This window comes from Pogoniulus pusillus, chromosome 28 (genome assembly GCF_015220805.1).
Source record: "Pogoniulus pusillus isolate bPogPus1 chromosome 28, bPogPus1.pri, whole genome shotgun sequence".
Lineage (NCBI taxonomy): Eukaryota > Metazoa > Chordata > Aves > Piciformes > Lybiidae > Pogoniulus > Pogoniulus pusillus.
The window spans coordinates 17,468,399-17,489,971 of record NC_087291.1 but is presented as its reverse complement, the minus strand read 5'-3'; the positions used below and the strand labels follow the sequence as shown (position 1 = coordinate 17,489,971).

The 21,573-nt window shown below is 51.0% G+C and overlaps 1 protein-coding gene across 7 annotated transcripts in view; it reads right to left on the bottom strand.

Moving 5' to 3' along the window:
• The window catches only part of CALCR (calcitonin receptor), an 89,357-nt gene extending 85,552 nt beyond the window's left edge, over positions 1–3,805 (bottom strand). For 4 of the 7 annotated variants that reach the window (XM_064166812.1, XM_064166818.1, XM_064166819.1 and 1 more), the window contains exon 1: positions 2,234–2,650. The gene's annotated coding sequence lies outside the window, so the exon portion shown is untranslated. Of the gene's footprint in view, positions 1–2,233; positions 2,651–3,364 lie in introns of those variants that run through there. The other 3 variants (XM_064166815.1, XM_064166816.1, XM_064166813.1) reach the window with 2 other exon arrangements.
• Positions 3,806–21,573: the final 17,768 nt, after the last annotated feature.

The following is a 21,573-nucleotide window of genomic DNA, read 5'->3' as shown; positions in this document are numbered from 1 at the left end:
TTTTCATCTTTCATGCAAAATCTCAACTTCTTCAGGTAGTTTTCTATGACCCAAAACCGTTTGCTAACCTGGATTCAGTCAGTTCACTAAGACAATCTTTATGAACACGACATTCAGTTACATTTCAACAAGGATTTTAGGAAAGCCTCTTCTGTTTCTGCATCTCCCTTTAATACTGAAGAGCTACAGAGAACTCAGCTGTAGCACAGCTTGCCTGTTTGCTGAGATTTTGAGAGGAAATCAAATATTCAGCAGTTTGTGAGCTGCATTGACACAAACTCATAATCTGATGATAACCCCCCCAATGCTGTTTGAACACCTCTGTTAAAATACAGTGCATATGCAAACTGCAGACTAACTTCCTCATGATATGCAAACTGCAGATTAATTTCCTCATGATCCATTCTGGTGAACCTGCTCCTAAAAACAGGAGTGTAAGACAAATTTAAACTCCCCTACTCCTCTTGAAAGCACAACAGTTTATTTTATAGAGGGTTTTTAGAAAATATTAAGATCTGTCTGGCTCTTGGCCATGATTCTGCAGTAGTGCTATGGAGAGTTGTTAGAAGTGCCATTACCAGCCAAACTCAGACCTTATCACTTGGATTTCTAACCAAATTTGGCTGGCACTCACTACTAATGCTAATGGAGACCTACAGTGAAGTTCACCCTTTGGAGAGGTTAATTGGGATTCTGCCATCGATCTTAACAGGGTCAATATTTACTCAATATTTACAGCATACTCTACTACACGCTGATAGGGACTGAAACACAATGTTTTAGTTGATTTAATTTCATGGCAGCCTGCATATGACAGCTATATCAAGCACCAAAGCAGTAACTAAGCAAAGGTTACCTACTGACAAAGGCTGTCAGATGTTTGAAGAAATTAAAAAGAAATATTAGCTCTCCTGTATTTAATTTACCTCCTTGACAATTCTGCTTAGGATTCTGAGCGGGGAATTGAACTCACTCTTCAGCCCCACACCACCTGCAGTTTGAGCTGCTGCTAGCAAAGAAACATTAACCTGATACCTCCAGCCCCAGAGCTGAGTAGGAACCCCTCCACTGACCAAACACAAGGGTTCCCCACCTGAACACCATCCTGCAAACACTAGAGGCAAAAAGATGCAGGAGCAAGAGCTCGATTTCATTTAGTGCCCACAAAAAGACAAAGCTATCTCGATGCCATAGCTTGATTAATTCATTCTGGACGCCCTTCAGCCAGCCTGGTTAACCCCGTTGTGAAAGCACACAGTCCTGGGAAGAGTATCCCATGCTGCATTAGCCTTCAGAAGTTCAAGTGGTAGACAAAGCATGCAAAACCAAAACCCTGTCAGGAAGGCATCTGTTAGATGATACTGACTTCAGGAGGTCTTGGGATACACAACCTTCTACTTAGCTCTTTTTATGAATGATTTTTTTTTTCATTCATCATTTGGTTCCCACTGTCATTCTGTAACTATAACCAGCAGTGTGGGTTTTTTTTTCCCCCCTTCTTTTCCTTCCAAATTGTCAACAACGTTAGCCTCGTCAAAAAGCCCACAGGAATGAAATGGATATGGCCATTTAAGACCATAATATTGGCAGGTGGTTTATGTTGTATTTGGATACATTCTGTAAACAGTCTCATATATCAAGCCACTTTCATCATACATCCATCCACCCCCTCATCAGGCATCCATCTACCCTCATCATACATCAACCTACCCTCACCATGCATCAACCTTCCCATCATCAGTGGCAGAATTCTGCAATCTGCTAATGTTTGGTTTTTTTTTTCTCTATTTGCATTATGAAATGACAAGGGAAGAACAGACATCAGTCCAGCAGATGAAAAACGGCAGGGAAATGATATGAAGCCATGAATAAGGAGCACTGACTTAATGACTCAGGTGTCATTTAAACACCTTGCGCCCCACGCTTTCCAGCGCGGAGAACGGCTACTCTCTTATCAGCTCTACCCTTAGCAGCAGCGACCTGCTCGCCGGTGCCAAAGCCGCAGTGCAAACTCTGGGATTCACCGATCCCTGCCACTCCCCGCCCTGACCGACAGCGCCGGGCAGCGGCCCCGGCCCCCGCCCGCGCAACCTGCAACCCCCTTCCTCCCTCCCCGTCTGCCCTGGTTTTGGCTGCAGTGCCATCTGAGTTCTGCCCACTCCGGCTACCCCCACACCTCCCCTCTGCCTCCGTCTCCCCGGGAAGAGCAGGCGGTGAAGTTGCCGGGACTTACGGTGCAGCGCTCCTGGGGCTGGCGCAGCAGCTCTCCCGGCCTCCGGAGGCTCACCTCGGGCCACCTCCGCGGCGCTTCGGTGTCCTCACCGCTGCAGCCCGGACGGTCCTTCAGTGCTCGGCGGGGAGCATGGCGCTGTCCGCTCCCTCACACCCAGCCAGCCACCTGGCGGGTCCCCGCGTCCCGAGCACTTCAGCCGGCACCCTGACAGGCACTGACCAGGGATGAGCCTCTCCAGCAGGGCTGTGCCTCGCCAAACATCTGCCTCCTCTCGCCCGCGACGCCTCCAGCCCCAGCTCCCCCCCAGGGCGCCGGCGGGGCTTCCAGCCGACGTCGGCACGGGGCGGACAGAGAGCACCCGGCGGCGGCGGCAGCAGCAGCAGCAGCAGCGCCTCCGCCGCTCCCGCCTCCCCGCCGGTTCCCGGGCGCTCGCTGCCGGCGGGGCGGCCGCGCAGGAGCCGGCGCTGCGCTGGCAGGGCGGAGCGGGGGCGGTGAGGCGAGCCGGGAGCCGCGCGCTGTTGCCGCCGCACCGCCGCAGGCGGGGGCCCGCAGCGCTGAGGGGACGCTGCCCCGCGCTCGGCCTTGCGGTGGAGAAGGAGGAGGAGGGAGCGGCAGCACCGCTTACCCGCGACCCAAAACGCTTACTGCCGGCTGTGCCTCCCGTGCGGGGTCCCGGGGCCGCCGGCGGCAGGGCCTGCAGCCCGCCCCGCACGCCCTGGGGGAGCCCCCTCAGGGCACCTCGCGCCCCTCCGCGCCGGCCCCGCGCAGCAGCGCGCGCCCCGGGCGCCCCCCGCCCTCCTGCCCTCAGAGAAGTTCCTCTGCCCCCAGCCAGCGCTTCGGCCCCGCTGCCAGCGCTTCGGCCCCGCTGCCAGCGATTGGGTCCCGTTGCCAGCGCTTCGGCCCCGCTGCCAGCGATTGGGTCCCGTTGCCAGCGCTTCGGCCCCGCTGCCAGCGATTGGGTCCCGTTGCGGGCCGAGGAGCTGGGAGTGCGAGACGCCGGTGCCGGAGCTGCCCCGGCCCTGAGGGCGGCAGTGGAGCTGCTGGGGTGGTGCGGGGGCCCTGCCCGCCTCAGGGATGCAGCCCCGCGTCCTCTGCTGCTGCTCTTGCAGCTTGCGTCAAACATTCACCTACCGTCTACCGAGCCGGGGAGGACAGCAAAGCCATCTGAATTCCCGAGTTTGCTCCCGAAGTTATGTAAGCGCTTGAAAGCGAAGGAGAGGCTGAGGAAGACCCTGTGCGAACCTGAGACGAGCAGCCCCGTGCTCACTCAGGCGTCCAGAGGCAACAAACACCCTTCACACTGCGAGACAGCACCCAGCGATTGTGCGTCGGGGTTTGGAGGGGAGGACGACGCCTGCCGCTCTGCCCCGGGGTTTAAATAGGCAGAGTCAGGCTGGGCCGGGGAGCGGATGGGTGCACAGCGCTTTACCCCTGCCAGACCTGCGGGGCAGAGCAGACCGCACGCAGTAGTAGGGTCTCTTCCCAGCAGATGGAGTCCGGAGGCAAACAAACTTGCTCAGGAGGTACCACCACCCGGCTAGGAATAGCTTTCCTCTTGCTGTGCGAAGGACCTTGCTGCTGTCAAGTGCAAGGAGCACTGACACTGGCTTTTAAGTCGTTTAGCTTGCTCCTGAATGGAAAGCTAGCTCCTACTGAAGCAGTTCTCAAGTGGTTTTCTTCCACCTACCGCTTTCTCCTACAGGCTGCAGTCGACTTTTACAGCTTGCCACTCTCACAGAAGCCTGCGTGCAAACCTAGCCCATGATCTTGAGGGCTTTTCCAACCAAGACTGTTCTAGGATGCTGTGACTGCCTTTCTGCCAGCTGCCACATAGCTTTGGCCATGCTGAAGAGGAGCAAGGGAGCTGAGGACTGAGGAGACGCTGGGCTGGGCATGCACCGATTCCCCAGGAAACAGACCCTGATGCCACTTTCTACAGCAGCTCTGCATCACAGAAATTCATCCTCCTTGGGCTGGGGACACCATGTGCAGAGCGCAACATACTTAGAGATGAGACACTCAGGCTGTAAATCATCATCCCTTTGAGATTTAAATTTTCACTATAGGTTTCACCCTTTGCCCTTGCAGAGGCAGCAGGGGAACTGCTTTTACTAGCTCTCCAATGCCACAAACACTTCTCAGCCTTCCCTGGCAGGAACAGTGACATTAAGAGAGGTTTTCCTTAGCCACGCTAAGTTTGAAGCCACGGAGCAGTACTTCTGCTATAGACCAGCTGCAGTTGTGGGCCCCTCATTCTCCAGCTGCCTTTAGGTGAGCTCAGGTGAGTCATGATTCTCAGTGCTTGAGATGTTTGTGGAAGAGAAATTGCTGAGAGGCAAAGCCCTGAGCTGAAGCTTAGGGGGAGTAGGAGAATCCTTCTCCCTGTGACTGGAGCAGTCAGTTGAAAGAGGGAAAAGAGAAAGCTTTTAGCTGACAGCCTGGGATATTTTCTATCCCAGAGGTTTCAGATTGGGGGGGGGGGCTGAGCAAGTGGCTCACCAAAGGAGTGCAGATTGCTTTAAAAGATGGAGAAGACAGCTCAGCTACAGGTGATGGCTGTTTAGCAGTGGTCCCTTCCACAGTCCACTCCTCTTGGTGTTTGCTGTGTTGTCTGACTTGGTGCTGTCCGTTCTGCAACTGTGAAGCGTCGCATCCTCAGCAACCGTTTTAATGCTTCTTTCAAGAGAGATTTTATGTGGCTCTGTGTTCTTATTGAAGTATAAATTTGCCATCCCATAATGTGGAAATAGCTTTCCTAAGGTTTGGGTGGGTTTCTTTTTTAATAAGCTCCCATTTTGTTAACCATTACCTGGTGCACAGAAGCATCTGATTTGTTCTGATGCAAGCAATTCCCCCGTGCCCCGTGGCACTGCAAGCATGAGTAGCTACCATTTGGCATGTGGGTGAAATAGTGACCAGGCCCATAAATAACCACTGGAAAACTATTACCAACTGTGCCTTAATTGTCTCAAGTTGTGCCTGGGGAGGCTTGATATTAGGAGGAAGTTGTTGTCAGAGAGAGTGATTGGCATTGAAATGGGCTGCGGAGGAGGTAGTGGAATCTCTGTCCCTGGAGGTGTTGAAGCCAAGCCTGGCTGGGGCACTTAGTGCCATGGTCTGTTTGAGTGGCTAGGGCTGGTTGATTGCTAGGTTGGACTGGATGAGCTTGGAGATCTCTTCCAACCTGCTTGGTTCTATTTCTGCTCAGGAGTCATTAGGAGACTCTGACTTGTGACTAAAAAAGAGGTGGTTGAGCTACTGTTTTATGTTGTGACATTACAGTGTTGCTTCACATGTGATGAGATAGTCAAAACTTGGTTCCAGGACTTCACAGAATATCTTTGCTTGGAAGAGACCTTCAAGATCATCTCATGCATACCATACTTTGCTTTCCTAGAAGTGAATTGATTGAGGACTAAAAATAGTTGCAGCACTACTACAGTCTTCCTAACCCTACCTGTAAGCATGGCAGCTCTGCAAGAAGCACTTGTTACATGTCTACTGCTGCAAGTGTTGTCCAGCACCTCAGTGTCTTTCTTGGAGAGAGGGCCTCAAAACTGAACCTAGTACTCGGGGTGTGTCCTCACCAGGGCACCTCTCTAGTTTTTCTGGCCACACTACTCCTGATCCAGGCCAGGATGCTGGTGGGCACAGTGCTGGCTGATGTTCAGCTAGCTGTTGACCAATGCCCCCAGGTCTTTCTCTGCTGGGCAGTTTTCCAGCCACTCTGCACCAAGCTTGGAGTATTTGTGGAGTTGTTGTGACTCAAAAGCAGGATCCAGCACTTGGCCTTGTTGAATAGCATACAACTGACCTTGTGCCATCACTCCAGCATGCCCAGATCTCTCTATAGTGCCTTACTACCCTCAAGTGGATCACTCTCAACTCAGGCTGGCTCAAGTATCCTCACTTGAATTACGAGAACCAAATATTCTCACTTCAGTTATGAGAAGTGCTGGGACAAGAGATAATTCTGATTGTGCTACAGTGTGGGTGTTATTTCTGCTGCCTTTGTAGCTTCTGTGACTCTTTCAAGCAGCTTCCTGAGGCATTTCTTGAACTGAGGGGCCCAGAACTGGACACAATATTCCAGATGCAGCCTCACCAGGGCAGAGTAGAGGGGGAGGAGAACCTCTCTTGACCTACTAACCACTCCCCTTCTAATACACCTCAGGATGCTCTTCTTGGCCACAAGGGCACATTGCTGGCCCATGGGCATCTTGTTGTCCACCAGGACTCTCGGGTCCTTTTCCCCAGAACTGAGGGATTGTGTTTAATGTTCTGTAAGCTTTGTTTGTAGGAACCTGAAAATAAAGACTTATGTGTCTATCCTCCATCAAATATCTCATTAGGATGATGTACCAATTGTCTTCATGTCACAACAGATTTATTTCAAGCAGCTGCTTAAGGTACAATAATTTCAATTAGTCCCTTAATGTACAGAAAAGCATGGGTAATTACATTTGCCTCCTTGCTTCAATTTCTACATTTAATTTGTGTTATTTAATCTATCTGAGGGTTGATTCCTGAGTTCACCTCTTGGGATGTTATTAGAGGATATCAAAAATGTTTTGGAGTGGTAGAAAAAAAAAGAGACAAATACACAGAATCCCAGATTGGGGGTTGGAAGGGACCTCTGGAGATCACTGAGCACAGCCTGAGGTTCACCTAAAATAAGTCACACAAGAACACATCCAGGCAAGTTTCAAATGTCTTCAGAGATGGGGACTCCAACACCTCCCTGGGCAGCCTGTTCCAGTGCTCCATCACCCTTAAATTAAAGAACCTCCTCTAAAAAAAGAGGAATTTCTTTAAATAAAAAGGTTTTCAGTCAGTAGTTAGGAAACACAAAAGGCAAAAATAGGAAATTAAATAACACAAGTTTGTGTTCATGGTTTCAGAGAAGGGAAAATTAATAGATTCCTGAATAGAGATATTTCAGCTGTTGGTATTTATCATGGAATCATAGAATGGGTTGGCTTGGAGCCTCCACAGCTTCTCTGGACAGCCTATTTCAATGCCTCACCACCCTCACAGGGAAGAATTTCTTCCTAGTATCTAATCTCCATCTAGTTTCTTCCAGAAGCAAAAGTACTGCATAAGCATCTTGCTCACCTTCACCTCAACCTAATGATTCACTTTGCATGGCAGCTGTAGCTGTGCCTCTGGGGTCTACCTTAATCACATCTCCTTTCCTTCTGCTATCTAAGAAAAATTGCAGGCAGGGCTCCTAAATGGGTCTTGGATTTCTGAACAAGTGCTGTAAGGCTCATCCTTTTCCAGCCAAGTAAAACAGGTATAGAGAGACACTGCAGAAGGTGCTGAGCCCTGGAGCTTCCATCACTGTAAGAAAGGCTCCTAGAGGAGCCTCATTTTCTCTGCTCCTTTTCCTATTCCCATTCCAGATGTGTTGCACAGCTTTGAGGCACAGCCCTCTCCTTAGCTTTTATAACCATAGAATCATAGAATAGAATCACAGAATCAAGCAGGTTGGAAGAGACCTCCAAGCTCAGCCAGTCCAACCTAGCACCCAGCCCTGGCCAATCAACCAGACCATGGCACTAAGTGCCCCAGCCAGGCTTGGCTTCAACACCTCCAGGCATGGCCACTCCACCACCTCCCTGGGCAGCCTATTCCAATGCCAATCACTCTCTCTGCCAACAACTTCCTCCCAACATCCAGCCTGAACCTGCCCTGGCACAGCTTGAGGCTGTGTCCCCCTGTTCTGTTGCTGCTTGCCTGGCAGCAGAGCCCAACCCTACCTGGCTACAGCCTCCCTGCAGGCAGCTGCAGGCAGCAATGAGCTCTGCCCTGAGCCTCCTCTGCTGCAGGCTGCACCCCCCCAGCTCCCTCAGCCTCTCCTCACAGGGCTCTGCTCCAGGCCTCTCACAGCTTTGTCGCCCTCCTGTGGACACCTTCCAGTACTGCGTCTCTCGAATTGAGTGTCCCAGAACTGGACACAGCACTCAAGGTGTGGCCTGAGCAGTGCTGAGCACAGGGGCACAAGAACCTCCCTTGTCCTGCTGCCCACACTGCTCCTGAGCCAGCCCAGGATGCCATTGGCTCTGCTGCCCACCTGGGCACTGCTGCCTCATCTTCAGCTCCTCTCTCCCAGCACCCCCAGGTCCCTCTCTGCCTGGCTGCTCTCAGCCACTCTGTCCCCAGCCTGTGGCATTGCTTGGTGGTGTTGTGGCCAAAGTGTAGAACCCTGCACTTGGCCTTGTTCAATCTCATCCCATTGGCCTCTGCTCACCCATGCAGCCTGGCCAGGTCCCTCTGCAGGGCTCTGCTACCCTGCAACAGATCCACAGCTGCTCCTAGCTTGGTGTCATCTGCCAACTTATTGATGCTGGACTCAATCCCCTCTCCTAGATCATCAATAAAGATATTGCCGAGAACTGGGCCCAGCACTGATCACTGGAGGACACCACCATCATGAGTGCTTTGTAGGTAGCCATGTCTGTGTTTGAACACACTCTTACTTCAAACAGGGGAAAATAAAAGAGAGCAGGAGCTGTCACATTTTGAAGCCAAACCCAGGCATTTCAGCTCCTGCTGTATACTGAGAAGCCAGAGTACTGGAAGTTTTCAATCAGAGGGCTGCCAATGCATGTCAGCCTTGGCCCACAACATCTCTTGAAGTTCTGGACCTTGGCTGTAATAGAAATTTGGGGAGGGGAGAAGTGTTGTGGTTTCTTTCAGCTGCCAGCAAGTGAAAACTCTGACATTTGTACCTAAACAACAAATGTCACAGCCAGCAAATTGCAATTGGAAAGTAAATCTTCTGCCATAACTTCCTGCCTGATGCATTTTTTTTTCTAACTGAGATCTCTCTCAGACTGTTCCTTCTTGCTGCCACATACTAAAAATAACAAACATGGTGTGTTTCTTGGGACTGTTATGTTCTGAGTTGTGCTTCACCTCACAGGGGTTTAACAAGGTTCATCTTTTCAAATTCATTGTAAGCTGATTTCTGTCACTTGCAATTTGACAAAGGAGTGTGAAAATCACTCAAATTCTGGCAGCAAGTGTACCAGGGACTCTCACCTGCCTCCTCACTGCTCTGGCATACCCAAATACCCATCTGATTCTTTATTCTAGCAGTATTATTGATCCACTTGTTGTCCAGATAAATCTCACCAATTGAACTGTGAGCACAAGGTGGAGGTGCTCAATGGCAGCTGAATCCTCAAAGGAGGCTGCAAGGTGCAGAAGAAAACAGGCTACAGAGATGGTCAGAGGACTGAGACACCTCACCTATGAGGACAGGCTGAGAGAGTTGGGGTTGTTCAGCCTGGAGAAGAGAAGGCTCCATGGAGACCTCAGAGCAGCCTTTCCTGTATTGGAAAGGGACCCCCAGAAGAGCTGGTAGGGGACTTCTGACAAAGGCAAGCAGTGAAAGGATAAGAGGTGATGGCTCCACACTCGAAGAAACTGGATTAGGATTAGATATTAGGAAGCAATTCTTCCCCATGGGAGTAGTGAGGCACTGGAACAGGTTGCCTGGAGAAGCTGTGGAGGCTCCAAGCCTGGCAGTGTTCAAAGGCAGGTTGGATGGGGCCTTGTGCAAGCTGGGCTGGTAAGAGGTGTCCCTGCCCATGGCAGGGAAATTGGAATTAGATGACCCTGAAGGTCCCTTTCAACCAAAACCATTCCACGATTCTATGCTATTCAAAGATTTCCAAGACACTTGGAGCTCAGGAAGAAGCTCTTCAGTATGAAGGTGGTGAGGCTCTGGGATAGGCTTCCCAGGGAGGCTGTGGCTGCCTCCTGCCTGAGCATGTTCAAGGCCAGGCTGGATGAGGCCTTGAGCAGCTGAGCCTAGTTGAGTTGAGATCTCCGAGGTCCCTTCCAATCTGAGCCATTCTATGTCTGATGCTGCCTGGAATTTGGTATGTTGGGGCTGTTGTGCATGGAAGTATCACAGTATCACAGTATCACAGTATCACCAAGGTTGGAAGAGACCTCACAGATCACCAAGTCCAACCCTTTACCACAGTGCCCAAGGCTAGACCATGGCACCAAGTGCCACATCCAAGTCATAGAATCAAGAGTGTTGGAAGAGAGCTCCAAGCTCAGCCAGCCCAGTCTAGCACCCAGCCCTGATCAATCAGCCAGACCATGGCACTAAGTGCCCCAGCCAGGCTTGGCTTCAACACCTCCAGCCACAGCCACTCCACCACCTCCCTGGGCAGCCCATTCCAATGCCAATCACTCTCTCTGCCAACAACTTCCTCCTCACATCCAGCCTAGACCTGCCCTGGCACAGCTTGAGGCTGTGTCCCCTTGTTCTGTGGCTATCAGCACTAGCTGCTGTGCTGAATGTTCAGTTTTTCCTCCAGACAGAGTGATTTTCTCTGAGACCTTTTCAGAGCAGAGTTTGGAAGCACAAGGAGTCTGCAGAAGGCAGAAAGGCTTTCTCTGCACACACTGACAGTGTTACTAAGACACTGTGTAGGGGGAGTTATTGTCTGGTAAGTTTTACCTTAGCCTCCTGTCTGCTGGTTTGTCTGTGTGGGCATCATGCTGGCTTGGGTGACAGCATGTCATTTCTATTGCTACCATCTATGCCTCTACAAAAGCTGTTTGAATTAGAGCAGCTTCAGAATAAAGAATCCATTTGGGTTTGGGTTTTTTTCCCCCTTGCTTCTCATAGTAGGATCTGGTGTGTTGTTCCTTGCTTATTTATAGCCTTTCTTCCCTTCTGTTGAGTCTTACTTTCTTCCTCCTTTTCTCTGCTGTGATGGCAGATGTTCTATTTCTAAATCCCCTCTTGAACAGGAGCATCCAGTTCTGCACAATACCACTGGCATTCTTTTACCACATTCTTGCTGCAAGCCACAGTAGCTGAGAGGGTTTTTTGAAGCCAATCTCTCCAATTTCATGTTGTATTAGCACTCTCCCAGGTATGAGAGTGCAATTTTGCTTTTCCTATTAATGGCATCTAAAAAGTTGCTGTAGACAGAGCTAACAGCTCACTTGATAGCCAATCCATGCTTTTAGATCCCATTTCCTTTACTCCTCCTTAAATATTTGTGTGGAAACTTTCCTTGCCAGGTGAGTGCTTGTTTAGCCCTGCCTTAAGCTGAGTGTTCTGGGAAGTCTTGAAAGGACTGCAGTTAACATTTTGTGCCTGGGAAGAGCACAAAGGGCTGGAGTGAATGTTTTGAATATCTCTCTGGAGATAGTCAAGACCCACCTGGATGTGTCCTGTGTGGTCTGCTCTAGGTGATCCTGCTCTGGCAGGGGGTTGGACTGGAGGAGCTTTTGAGGTCCCTCCCAGCCCCTGACATTCTGTGGTTCTGTGATTCTGTGTCTGGCCCTTGTGACTGTTTCACTGCTGAGAACTCAGTGTGAGAGTGCTCAGACTCTGGAATAGATCGGCCAGGGAGGCTGTGGCTACCTCCTCCCTGCAGGTGTTCAAGGCCAGGTTGAATGAGGCCTTGAGTAGTTGAGTCTAGTTGAGAGGTGTCCCTGGGCATGGTGGGGAGGTTGGAGCACACTGAAGTCCAACATTAGCCACTCTGAGGTTTTTCAGCAGCAGCAGATGACTTTCATACACCTAAGTGTTGCAGGGTATGACTTTTCCAGCACCTTGGGATAAAACCATCCTACTTTTTGCAGTAGAAATGCCCAAAGGATCCTACAGGCCTCCAATTCCTATAGCTGTGTCTTGCAGGTCAAAAAAGACTCAAGCAGAGCAAGTAAGGAAAGCTTCCTCTTGAGCTAGGGCAGGTATCAATGTGCTGGAGCAGATGTGAAATAGGATGGGTGGAAATAATCTTCTTATTGCCAGGTGTGTCCTCAAGAGTGAGTCCTTTCTTCTAATCCTTCTTCACAGTTCAGCAAACTGCACCTAGCCCTTTCTGAGTCCAGAGGAAATCTTTTTTGTGTCACTTTAACACCTTTCTTCAGTCTTGCTACTGACCTTCTGCACCCAGTCTGCCTTAATCCAGAAACCTGCCCAAGCTCAGCGTGCTCAGTGGCTTCTGGGGACTCTCCTGCTGTCCAAGGGGGTTATGCTGAGCTCAGAATACCTTCAAGTCTTCCTCACTGCTTCTGGAGCAGGATGTAGTGTTTATACAGCACATCTGAGTCAGATATCCTGATGTGGCTGAGAGCAGCCCTGAGGAACAGGAGCTGGGGGTCTGGGCTGATGCAAAGCTGTGCTGGGCTGCAGCAAGAGCAGTGTGGGCAGCAGGGCAAGGGAGGGGACTCCGCCCCTTGGCTCTGCTCTCCTCAGACCCCACCTGCAATCCTGGGTGCAGTTCTGCAGCCCCCAGCACAAGCAGGACATGGAAGTGTTGGAGCCAGTCCAGAGGAGGCCACCAAGATGCTGAGAGGGCTCCAGCAGCTCTGCTGTGAGGACAGGCTGAGAGAGTTTGGGCTCTGCAGCCTGGAGAAGAGAAGGCTTCCAGGAGACCTTGGAGTGGCCTTGCAGTATCTGAAGGGGGCTAGAGGAGGGCTGGGGAGGGACTATTGACAAGGCCTTGTAATGACAGGATGAGGAGGACTGGGTTTGAACTGGCAGAGGGGAGATTTAGACTAGATCTTAGGAAAGGGTTCTTTAGAGTGAGGGTGGTGGGACACTGCAACAGGTTGCCCAGGGAGGATGTGGAGCACAGAATCACCCAATGTGAACAAAGATTCTGTGCTCCAGAACCTTCCTGGAGGTGTTCAGCACCAGGTTGGATGAGGCCTTGAGCAACCTGTTCTAGTGGGAGGTGTCCCTGCCTATGGCAGGGAGTTGGAACTGGCTGATCCTTGAGCTCCCTTCCAACCTAACCCATTCTGTGATTCTATGTCTTTGCACATGCTCATGTAAGCCAACATTTTGAAATGCCTTTAGTCCCCCACTCAACTTTTAAGACCAGTGGATGTACTTTTTACAACTCAATAAATTCTTGCTACTACTTATATTTTAGTTCCCCCTCCTCTTTCCCTCATTTGGTGCCAGAATTGGGAGAACATCTTTGTTCTGTGGCACTTGGAAACCTTTTATGTTTTAGTAAGATGCCTCAGTATCTCTCTGCCATTGTGCTTGAATTATTGTGTTCTTAACTGTTTTTATGCACTTCTCTTCCCCTCATGTACTTTGGAGTTACTTGAGATTCACAGAATGGTTTGGGCTGAAAGGGACCTTCAAGATCAGCCAGTTCCAACTCTCCTGCCAGGGGCAGGGACACCTCCCACCAGCCCAGCCTGGCCTTGAACACCTCCAGGGAGGCTGTGGATCAGAGAATCACAGAATGTGAGAGAAGATCACCAGCAACAGCGTGCTAGCAATATAAGAGAAGCTCTTGAGGAAGTTCAGACTGGACAGAGAAAATCTTCTTTGTTCATGACTCAAGGCTTTGGTTTTCATCCCCTACATGATGATGATTTGTGATTCCTGACCCACAACTGCTCTGTGTAGGGACAAAGTTAATATGAAAACCACCAGGGAGAGCTCAGCAACAGAAGAAGGGGACACAGCCTCAAGCTGTGCCAGGGCAGGTCTAGGCTGGATGTGAGGAGGAAGTTGTTGGCAGAGAGAGTGATTGGCATTGGAATGGGCTGCCCAGGGAGGTGGTGGAGTCGCTCTGCCTGGAGGTGTTGAAGCCAAGCCTGGCTGGGGCACTTAGTGCCATGGTCTGGTTGACTGGACAGGGTTGAGTGCTATGTTGGGCTGCCTGAGCTTGGAGCTCTCTTTCAACCTGCTTGATTCTATGATCTTATTATTCTGTGAAGGACGCCCCAAGGCACACTTCAAGCCAGCTCGTATTTGCCTCTAGAGGTCTCCCAATTCTTCTTACATTTAAAACATCAAATATACTCACTTGGAACCTCTGTCAGCTGTCTTCAGCATGTTCTCTCTCCCCTCCTGGCTTTTCCCTCATGCCCTGGCCCTCAAAATTAGCTGTGTGCCATTTTGTGGTTCACTAATGCAATTCTTCCTCGTTGCTGTCTAACGTGATCACAACCTGCCAGCTGACCTTCAGACAGGGAGGTTTGCTGTTGCACTTAGAGCAGCTGTTCTGGGGGAAAATGCTGGGTAAAGCAGTCACAGTGGGTCAGGCTGGGACTGGAAGTGAACATTTCATTGTTGAGCTCCCTGAGCATGTTTCCAAGCAAAGCATATGCAGAACTGGGTGATTCTGAACTGTCTGTCTGCAGAAAAATGCAATCCTCACAAACCTTTCTAGGATCACAGAATCACAGGATGCAGCAGGTTGGAAGGGGCCCTTGAAGGTCATCTTGCCCAACCCTCTGCAGTGAGCAGGCACATAGAATGGTTTATGTTGGAAGGGACCTCAAGGATCATCCCATTCCAATCCCCTGCCATAGGCATGGACACCTCCCACTAGAACAGGTTGATCATGGCTCATCCAGCCTGGCCTTGAACACCTCCAGTGAGGGAGCAGCCACAACCTCCCTGGGCAATCTGTGCCAGGGTCTCACCACATTCACTCTAAAGAACCTTTTCCTAACATCTAGTCTATATCTCCTCTCTGTCAGTTCAAACCCAGTCCTCCTCATCCTGTCATTACCAGACCTTGGCAATAGTCCCTCCCCAGCCCTCCTCTAGCCCCCTTCAGATACTGCAAGGCCACTCCAAGGTCTCCTGGAAGCCTTCTCTTCTCTAGGCTGCAGAGCCCCAACTCTCTCAGCCTGTCCTCACAGCAGAGCTGCTGCAGCCCTCTGAGCATCTTGGTGGCCTCCTCTGGACTGGCTCAAACAGTTCCATGTCCTGCTTGTGCTGGGGGCTCCAGAACTGCACCCAGGACTGCAGGTGGGGTCTGAGGAGAGCAGAGCCAAGGGGCAGAATTCTCTCCCTTGCCCTGTGCCCACACTGCTCTTGCTGCAGCCCAGCACAGGGTTGTGTCTGGGCTGCACTCACACTGCAGGCTCCTGTGGAGCTTTTCCTCACCGCAGACCCCCAGGTCCTGTTCCTCAGGGCTGCTCTCAGCCATTCCCCACCCAGCCTGGAGCTGTGCTTGGGATTGCACCCACCCACGTGCAGGACCTTACACTTGACCTTGTCATGAGGTTGGCCTGGGCACACCTCTGCAGCCTGTCCAGATCCCTCTGGATGGATCCCTGCCCTCTAGCAGGTGACTGTGCCACACAGCTTGGTGCCATCTGCACACTTGCTGAGGGTGCAAAACCAGCTAGAGCAGATTGCTCAGAGCCCTCACCTTGTATGTCTCCAGGGATGGGGTCTGGGCAACCTGCTTTGATGTCAACAGCTGAGGAAAAGCCTGAGGCACTCAGTAATGGTTTTGCTCTGCTCTTTGTAGCATCTCAGAATGTGTCAGCTGGGGAAGTATCTCTGCCAGGTTTCTTTCTTCCTCAGTGCTACTGAGTGCCTGAGCCCACCCATTGTCTGCAGCTGAGGCTCAGGAGATGTTTCACTTAGCCAGCCTGCTTCATGTTGCTGTTTCCTTTTGGTGCCGTGACTTCGGAGAGGCTTGGTTTGATTTGCATCAGCCTGGTGAGGAGATGGATTCAGGCAGTGCCTCAGTGCAGTGCACCACTTCTGTTAGTGGGATCCACGTGCAGGCTGGAGCAGGAGAAGCCTGGCACAGTATAACCACCCCTTTGGAGGTGAATTTAGACCTATTATGCCACTCTGGGAGAGGAGAAAGTGGCTGCATTCAGGGTGCCAGCAGGAGCTCAGCAGGAGCTGCTGCCTCTCGGGCACAAGATAGAGGCAATCAGGTGCTTCCTGCAGGTCCTGTGGAGCTGCTTGGGTTAGATTGCTTCCTCTGCACCGACAGGATGCTGTCACTCCTGCTCCCAGGGAAGGCAGCACGTCCTGGCCTGCAGCCAGCAGGCTGGCAGCACCTGGGCTCTCACAACTCCTGCCTGGGAAAGAAGGGTTTGTGCTCACTCTGGCACTGCCAACACCAAATCTGTGAGGATAAACGGGCCAGACTTCTTTAAAGCAACAGACCCCGAGGCAGTGCCAAAAATCGTGAGAGAAAACTTGCCCCTTCATTGGCCTCCTTACTTCCAGAGTTCTCTCCAAACGACTACACTGAACACCAGTAAGATGTCACCTTCAGAGCTGCTGCCAGCAACTGCTGTGAGAGACCTCTCCAAAACCAATCCGCAGCTTAAAAAGGAGGCCCTGCAGAAACGCTCAGGAGACTCAGAATCATTCTCATTCCCTACCTATCCTTGTAGGAGCAGCTCCAGACTGTTGTGCACTGCATCTTGGACAAAAGGAAGGAAAAAGCCCGACCCTCAACACCCGCTTTGCAAAGTGCTGGCTTCAAAGCCCTTTAGCCCAGCAAGAGCTGCCCCTGGTGAAACCTTGCTGTGACTCAGCCCTGCTTTGCGTGAGGCAGAGTCGTTTTGCTACTTAAAGTTGATTACTGAATTTGAAACCCTCTGAGGTCTTCCAAAGGTCTGAGCGCTGGTAAGGAGTGAATGCTAAGAAGGGGATGTGTTGCTTACAGAAATAAAGTGGTTTCCAGGGAAAGAGTGAAAAGATTTAAAACACAATTAAAGAGCCTTGGGCCCATGTACATAACAAGTGGCTCAGTTCCTACCTTATTGTACTGTAAAGCGCTCAGGGGTAAAAACAGGTGAAAAGTGTTAATTCACTGGAGGCCATAAGAGCTTTACCCACTTCTGTGTACAAAGCAGGAGAGTTCATCTGCTTTTGTGTTGTCTCACACCAAAGAGTAAAATCTTCTGCTTTTGTGTTCAGCCTTACACCAAAGAGTAAAATCTTCTGCTTTTGTATTCAGTCTTACACCAAAGAGTAGTCTTCTGTTTTGTGTTCATCCTTACACCAAAGAGTAAAATCTTCTGCTTTTGTATTCAGTCTTACACCAAAGAGTAGTCTTCTGTTTTGTGTTCATCCTTACACCAAAGAGTAGAATCTTCTGTTTTTGTGTTCATCCTTACACCAAAGAGTAAAATCTTCTGCCTTTGTGTTCATCCTTACATCAAAGAGTAGAATCTTCTGCCTTTGTGTTCAGTCTTACACCAAAGAGTAGTCTTCTGTTTTGTGATCAGTCTTACACCAAAGAGTAGTCTTCTGCTTTTGTGTTCAGCCTTCCACCAAAGAGTAGTCTCCTGCCTTTGTGTTCAGTCTTACACCAATGAGTGAAGTCTCCTGCTTTCTCCAGACCATTCAGAGATTCACAGGTTGCACTGGGTTAGAAGGGACCCTCAAGGGTCACCTTGTCCAACCCCCCTGCAGCGAATTCTCTTTCCACCTGAGAGAGATGTTCCAGTCTCCTAATCATCTTTGCAGCCCTTTGCTGTACCCTCTCCAGCAAGTCCCTGTCCTTAAACTGGGCAGCTCAGGGTTGGACACAGCACTCCAGATGTGGCCTCATCAGGGCAGAGCAGAGAGGGAGAACTACCCTCTGGGTACAGGCCAGGATGCCACTGGATGAGGCTGGTGAAGGGTGAGTGCTCTCTGCACAGGTGGCTGCAGAGTGGAGCCCCTCTGGCAGAAGCCTCTGGGAGATTTATGGTCTTTTGTGCAGAGCTGGTTTAAAACTTCAGGCTGTGGCTCAGCCTTCCTCCCTCTGCTGTGTGTGTTCTCTCTGCTCGCAGCTTTATGTGCTGACTCATCTCTTAGCATCTCCAGCTTGAGCAGCAGACTAAAAGGCTTAACTGAAGGCTTTGGATTGCTTCCAGCTCCGTGTGACTTCAGCAAGGCAGCAGCAGCACTTGAGCTGTGGCAGGATCTCAGAGGCATCTGCAGAAGTGCACAGCATGGCCCAGAGCCCCAGAGCCATGCTCCACAGGCTCTGGCTTGCCACTAAAACGCTTAGGTGTATCAACAGGGATGTAACTGCTCTGGCAGCAAAAGTCTCCTGTCCAAAATCATGGAGTCATAGAATGTTAGGGCTTGCAAGGGACCTCTGAAGATCATCTTGTCCAACCCCCCCTGCCAAAGCAGGATCACTTAGGGCAAGTCACACAGGAAGGCACCTAGATGGATCTTGAAAGTCTCCAGAGAAGGAGACTCCACAACCTCTCTGGGCAGCCTGCTCCAGGGCTCTGTCACCCTCACAGTTCTCCCTCACACTGAGGTGGAACTGGGTTCCAGCTTGCATCCACTGCCCTTCACCCTATCAGAGGGCAGCACTGTGAAGAGCCTGGCCCCTTCTTCTTGGCACCCTCCCCTCAGATATTTACAGACATTGATCAGATTCCCTCCCAGCCTTCTCTTCTCCAGACTCAACAGCCCCAGGGCTCTCAGCCTTTCCTCATCAGCTATGTTCCAGTCCCTTCATCACCCTCATAAAATGCTAAAGCAATTCTCTGTCTTGCAGGACAGGAGCTGGTACCTAACCTCCAGCAGCTGAACACCCATCTGGTGGTGATGTCCTGCAGAAACCTCACTGCTCCTTCCTGTCACCAGTGCCACAAGGAGCACAGCCTGCCCCACTGCTACTCCTGACACCAAAGGAGACATTCAGAGCACAAAGCCTCCTACTCAGAGACCTTTTCACAGCCCTGCCTCTGCCTAAGCACTTTCAGTCACCTTTGCTTTGTGCTGTGTAATTTAATTTCACACATAGAATCATGGAATTATTTGAGTTGGAAGGGACCTTTAAAGGTCATCGAGTCCAACCCCCTGGCCATCAGCAGGGACACCCCCAACTCGAGCAGGTTGCTCAGGGCCTCATCAAGCCTGACCTGTCACCTTTCCTTATCCCACAGGGTACTTCTGAGCTTTTCTCCACACCTCTGTCCTCTAATGAATCCTCTGCTATTAGTTTCCATTCAGTTCTTCAAAATACTTTCATCAGCCCCCTTTTATCACTTAGTTTTTCTGTTCAGGACATGCTACTGTCTTGTGTTAATAGGAAAAAAAGTAGAATCATCAAGGAAATATTAAGGAAAAAAAGGCTCTGTCCAAAGCTGTAAATGTCACTGCATTTTAGCTGCTTTGGCACTGTTACCTCCAGCTGCTGCTCTCCATTATTGCCATTACAGACTGCCCTGAGACACCAGGACCCTTCTTTGCTGGGTCAGAAATCATCTTCTACATCTGGACCTTGATACTAGAAAGTCTTTAGGAGCTTGGCCCTCACTCAGCTTTGGGGACTTTACGTAAGGGTGCCTGGAGACAGGACATGAGGGAATGGTTTGAAGCTCTACTCTGCCCTGCTGAGACCCCATCCTGAGTACTGCCTTCAGTTTTGGGCTCCCCAGTTGAAGAGGGACAGGGATCTGCTGGAGACAGTCCAGCAGAGGGCTAGGAGGATGAGCAGGGGACTGGAGCACTGCCTGGTGAGGAGAGGCTGAGGGCCCTGGGGCTGCTTAGTCTGAAGAGGAGAAGACTGAGAGGGGATTTAATCAATGTCTATAAATATCTGAGAGCTGGGGGTCAGGAGGGGAGGGACAGGCTCTGCTCACTGCTCCCTGGGATAGGACAAGGAGCAATGGATGGAAGCTGCAGCACAGGAGGTTCCACCTCAACATGAGGAAGAACTTCTTTCCTGTAAGGGTCCCAGAGCCCTGGCACAGGCTGCCCAGAGAGGTTGCCGAGTCTCCGTCTCTGGAGCCTTTCCAGGCCTGTCTGGATGTGTTCCTGTGTGCCCTGAGCTAGATTGTGTGGTCCTGCTCTTGCAAGGGGGTTGGACTTGATCACCTCTTTGGGTCCCTTCCAACCCCTAACATCCTGTGAGCCTGTGAGCCTGTGAGCCTGTGAAGCTGAGGCAGGGCAGGGGCAGGCTGGAGCTTCAGTATGAGGGTGGTGAGACTCTGGAATAGGTTTCCCAGGGAGGCTGTGGCTGCCTCCTCCCTGAGGCTGTTTGAGGTTCCCCAGTGCCTTCTTTTTAAAAGGACTACTCCAAAATTCGTGGTGGTTTGGTTCAGATTTGATCTCTCAGCAGCTCTGAAGTCCTGCTGGGTGGCCACTGGCACTGCCATAGGGAAATGCTTCCCAAGCAGCTGCCCTGCAGCACAGTCATAGAATCATAGAAACATTCAAGTGGGAAAAACTCCTCGGGGTCACCAAGTCCAACCCATATCCCTGCTCTACAAGGTGCACCCTAAACCACACCACATCCAAATGACTCTTAAACACATCCAGGGTTGGTGACTCCACTGACTCCCTGGGCAGCTCATTCCAGTGCCTGCCCACTCTTGCTGGGGACAACTTTTCTCTAATCTCCACTCTAAAATACCATCTTAATTCTTTGCTCAGATTTTGACTGCATTTCCACCAAGGGAGCCTTCAGATGTTGCAAGCTGATACTGGTATCTGAGAAGTGTGCAACTACCTGCAGGGAGGCTGTAGCCAGGTGGGGTTGGGCTCTGCTGCCAGGCAAGCAGCAACAGAACAAGGGGACACAGCCTCAAGCTGTGCCAGGGCAGGTCTAGGCTGGATGTGAGGAGGAAGTTGTTGGCAGAGAGAGTGATTGGCATTGGAATGGGCTGCCCAGGGAGGTGGTGGAGTGGCTGTGCCTGGAGGTGTTGAAGCCAAGCCTGGCTGGGGCACTTAGTGCCATGGTCTGGTTGATTGGGCAGGGCTGGGTGCTAGGTTGGGCTGGCTGAGCTTGGAGGTCTCTTCCAACCTGCTGATTTTATGATTCTAGGGTAAGTGGGAGCCTCTCTTAGCTCTGGAAGTTCAGCCTCCTACCCCATATTCCTATCCTTCTGCCAAGGGGAGGTGGGTTGTGCCTGGGGGACTCCAGGGTACCTGCACCATCCACCCACCCGCAGCACTGCAGGGGCAGTGCTTGCTCATTGTAAAAGTCCCAGACATGCTTGGGGTGGGTTTAATATGGATGCATTTGCTGCTTGTCTTCCCGTGGGGTGATGAGTAATTGAATTTGCTTTTCCTTTTCCTCCAGTTGTTAAAAGGAAATGCATATTTTATGGGAAGGCTGTGGAGTACTTTCAGAATTGGTGGGGGTTTTATCACAGCTCATCTAGATGCAGATTACTGCTAATAAAACATTAACATTTCACCTGCCACAGTGTTTGCAGCCTTCCAAAAGGCAGTCTCCCTGTCTCTTGTGTAAATCACATGAGAACACATCCCAGGGATGGAACCTCCACAACCTCTCCAGGCAGCCTGCTCCAGAGCTGTTACCATCAAAAGGAAGAATGTTTTCCTTATGCTTATGTGGAACCTCCTGTGTTCTACTTGTGCCCACTGCCCCTTATCCTGCCACTGGACATCACTGAGAAGAGTCTGGCTCCATCCTCCTGACACTCAGCCTTTAAGATACTGATGGGCATTAGTGAGGTTCCATCTGCTTCCTCTTCTTCAGGCACCACTGAGTATGAGCCACAGTGTGCCCACATGGCCAAGAAGGCAAACAGCATCCTGTCCTCCATCAGGGCTTGCAGGCATGCTTGGAGCCTCCACGTCT